This window comes from Saccopteryx leptura, chromosome X (assembly GCF_036850995.1).
Source record: "Saccopteryx leptura isolate mSacLep1 chromosome X, mSacLep1_pri_phased_curated, whole genome shotgun sequence".
Lineage (NCBI taxonomy): Eukaryota > Metazoa > Chordata > Mammalia > Chiroptera > Emballonuridae > Saccopteryx > Saccopteryx leptura.
The window spans coordinates 10,440,281-10,445,088 of NC_089516.1; positions in this window are offsets into that span (position 1 = coordinate 10,440,281).

Here is a 4,808-nt window from a genome sequence, read left to right on the forward strand (position 1 = left end):
GGCAGACAGAATCCCCACTGATTTTCATAGCCAGATGTTATGGGGTCACCTCTTTCTGGCTCTGGCACTCTGGGCTGGGGATCCTGGCATGAGGTTGAGACCCCTCGCTATACAGGGGAAACTTTTGCAGCTATGATATTCCTCGAATTCTCAGCCTCCAGGGACATGATCCAAGGATAGACCTTTCTGTGTCTCCACCGTTCTTATCAGTCTTGATGTGACTTCTTCTGTAAATCATTGGTTATATGATTTCCGTTCACCTAGTCTTTGGTTGGTTATTCAGGCTGTTCTATATTTTAGTTGCAATTCCAGTTTGGTCTTGGGAGGTGATGAGTGTAGCTTCTACCCACTCCACTGACATCTTGGATCTTCTACAAGGACACTTCTAATCAACATTCAACAGAAATTTTTTGAAGGCTACCGAGGGACCAGGTCCTGGGCTAAGGACAGCAGTGGATAAGAGAGACCTGGCCCTCTCCCTCAAGAGGTCTAGCTGAGCTTGACCTCTGTATCTTCTTATATATTCTAGGAAGTTAAGCAACCAGCTAAGGCAGTCTTGGCACCAAACAGCTTGAGGATCCATAAGAACCACTTCCCTCCTATTTTTGGAAAGATTTAAACTCATGGTTTCATTCAACCAGGGATCTTCTTCTTGCCTACTACCTCTACCACCCACAAGCTCTCTAACTTGAAGCAAATGACACAAACTAAGTAGACTAGCACTTTCCAATAGAACTTTCTGCAATGATAGAAATGTTATAATTTGTGCTGTCCAGTATGGGGGGTACTAGCCATAGGTGGCTACTAAATACTTGAAATGGGGCCAGTCAAAATTGGGATGTGCTATAAGTGGAAAATTTCAAATCCATAGTACAAAAAGAATGTAAAATATCTGAGTGATAATTTTTATGTTGTTTACATGTGAAAAATATAATATTTGAAACATATTGGGTTATAAAATATATTATTAATATCAATTTCATGTTTCATTTTACTTTTTAAATATGATTCTAAAGTTTTTCAAATTATATATATGTACTGTATTATATTTTTATTGGACAATGCTATTCTAAATCTTGGTTTTCTTATCTGGAAAATTAGGGAATAGGCCAGAGATTGGTGGGATGCACTCATCTCAAAGATACTATGATTTCCACCCATACCTTATTCATTGTGATTGACTACACAACAATGTGAAACAGGGTCAAGGTTAGTGCAGCAGGTTCTATCAGTGCCCCACTCACATTCCCTCAACACTTACCATATTATATGCTGAAGGCTTCCTACTTCAAGCACCTATAGCTTTTCCATTTAAGGTTCTCTCTCAACCTCCAGGAGGGCAGGCCAACAATGCTTCTAGGAGCAGCCCTTAGCTAGTGATGGGTGGGAGTTGGAGGATAAATACTCTAGTTTCCATGCCCCTCAGGTGGCACATTAAGGTGTGTTCTATACAATTTCCCAGAGTTCCTCAGCAGTTTGAGCCTCAGCACCCACCATGGTACGCTGCTCAATAATACTCTTTATTGGCTTTCTTCACTTCCCTATTTCACTTCCTCATTTCTTTGTTTTCTGGGATTATCTCTTAAGTAAACTACTACATTCATATCCTTTTTCTCCAAGTCTGCATCTGGGTGAGTACAACCTACAGTAGTCAATTACTAGCCCTATAAGGTAATGATGTTTAAGGGCACTGTCCCAAGAGCCTTTCACTGGATTCTATTTTATCAGCTCATCAGAATCTCTGGCACATTAAAGACACAAGTAGATGCTTAATGTTGTTCTTAGTTTGTCCTATCCCACAAAACTGTAGACATAACTACTTGGCATTCTTTCCTTGCCCTTTCAAACACACTGCCTCACATGAATTGGCGCTTACAGCTACATTTTTTTCTGCATTAATGATTTCTATTTTAATACTAGTTTCCAACCTCACTTTTTATCAGACTGAGCTCCTGGTTTCATTTTCTCCTAATTGCAATAAGATGCCTAAGACATCTTAGGCATGATGAGTCCTGGGTGGGTGTAAATTGTTTGCTGCTGTTGAAGACACTCTGAGAGGGAACCTTCTGGGATATGACAGGAAGTTGTTCCAGATGTCAGAAATTCAACACCAAAAAATAAGAATAAGCTGCCTTTACTAAAATGATCATGATATGGCATTTCAGAAATTAGAGAGCCTCTACGTTGAGCCAAGTCTGAAATATCTGGAAATGGTTCAGAGGTACAGCAAATATATGGCTTATTAGTGTTCTGGAAGCTAGAAGATAGATTGTGGCCATTTAAGGAATCATTTTATCTTGTCACATCATGAATTAGAATCCTAGAAGAATAGGAAGGAATCTTGGGAATTCTCTTATCTACCCTCCACCCTCTAATTTTATGGGTTAGAAGCACTAAGGCCCAGAGAGATGAAATGATGGGTCTAGGACCATGATGGCGAACCTATGACACGCATGTCAGCACTGAAACATGTAGCCATTTTCGATGACATGGGGTCACATACCAGAGAAGTATGGAGCCGCATGCCGAGAAGGACGTTTCATCCTCGGCTCCTGCATGGCCAGGTGCAGTAGCCGAACCAGGCGTCCCCAAACTACGGCCCGCGGGCTGCAATGCAGCCCCCTGAGGCCATTTATCCAGCCCCCACTGCACTTCTGGAAGGGGCACCTCTTTCATTGGTGGTCAGTGAGAGGACCACTGTATTTGGCAGCCCTCCAATGGTCTGAGGGACAGTGAACTGGCCCCCTGTGTAAAAAGTTTGGAGACCCCTGATGTGCTGGAGGTCTGTAGGCCAAAACAACAGAACTCCGGCACAGAGCATCTAGTTCTGGGACTTACGGTTAGGCTGTTAGGGGATCTTTGACCTCACGTCCGGCCTGCGGAGCAGGGAGCAGCAGAATGCCATGGGGGACACATCTCTGGGGGCCCTGTGATCGCCATTACGGGCAACCACATAACCACAGCAACCATCATCCAATCTACTGTTCTGGGGTGTCGTGGATTTCTAACTGACCATCATTACTGAGATAAGTGAGGGGGAGGCTGGGAGAGGCGAGGGCCTGTGCTATGGGTGCCATTTCCCACCATTAGAAATAGCGGCAGCCATCTTAATTTACATAAGATGCAACTTGCAGAATTTCAAGACAGCATCTGGGCTCAGGTGTTTGTCGACTTGAGGTCAAAGCTTGAGAATCTGGAAAGGTGCCGCTTGGAGAATCAAGAGGAGTGCCACTACAAACAGGAAATTTGGAGTGCCTGGAACCGATTACCAGACACTTTTTGCATCCTGAAAAATATAGCAACGGCTTTACTCACAATTTTTCCCTCTATGTACTTTTGTGAGACCTTATTCTCAGCGTTAAATAATATCAAAACCAACAAAAGAAACAGATTGACAGATGAAGTTAGTAGCACTAGCTTGGGCTTGAAGTGTACAAAATACCAACCTTCAATTGAAGATTTAGCCAATGAAATCCAGCAACAAAAAAGTCACTAATAGGCAGGTTAGTTAAAGAATTCCCCCTCCCCCTCACTTATCTTAGTTCACGGCACCCCACACACGTTAAATAATATCAAGACCAACAAAAGAAACCGACTGACAGATGAACAAAGAAGTCACTAAGCAGGTAAGTTAAATAATTAGTTTTTGGTTTATTAAATACAGTTATATATTACAATGATATATTTTTGTTATTTAAACTATAAATATCGTGAGATTATGGTTTTTTTCTCGCAGTGACACACCACCCAAGTTATGCTCGGTTTTTTGGCGAATTTTGACACACCAAGCTCAAAAGATTGCCTATCACTGGTCTAGGACATACAGATAATGAGCTGACTCTAAAAACAAGTTCAAATCTTTTTCCACAACCTTTGTATAGAAAATCTAATGATTCCAGACCAACAACCATTGCTCCCACCCTCATCACCAGGAAGGACTAGTGAGTCAGGATAGCCAAGGGAAAGACTAGAATCCTCAGAGCCATTTTTGGCCACATAAGACAATGGGAACCACATTTGGTAGCTCCCCATGAGGGCTTAGCGAGGGTCTAGCTAGAGCGCTGGCACGTGAAATGTACTGCACTAAAAATTATTCCACCTGCAGAAGCAGCATAAGAACTGGAAGAATATTTTTGGCATACCTCATGGCATTAGGCTCTGAATCAGTCACAGTCTTGGGCTCTGCTCTGAAGTTATTTATGATTTAAATAGTAGGGATAAGGCAGACAATGAACCAATCTGAATATATAAATGTAGTTACTAAATTTCTTTCACCAAATGTTTGGTTGAGGTCTGGCATTAATCTCCCCCCTCCCATTTCTGGAATTCTCCAATAATTTCATGAATATGAATTTTATCACTTAACAACACTCATAAGTTCTTTTGTGATAAAGAGCATATTTTCATTCATTTATCCATTCAACAAATTTATTGAATGCTTTCTATAAGTCACCAGGATGGAACAGAGTGCTAGGTGAAGTAGAAGGTGTAACAGAAGAGGTCTTAAACGCTCCAGTGGCTTCTCATCTTATTCAGAATACAAACCCAAGTCCTTATAACCATTTGTAAAATCTGTCCTGATTCCCAAATTGTAAAGCCAGTAGCTACGGCCACCATCACAGCCTCCCAGCCCATGCAGGTTCGCATTGGATTCGGACAGATGGTAATGAAACAACAGAGCCAAGTACTGGTGGGCCATTAGCTTTAATCCTAGCTTGCACCCGGCGGGCAAGTAAAAACACACACGGGGCTCCAAAACCCACTCATTCAGTGCTCACAAAGCTACTGACTTATCCGAGTTTCCTAGA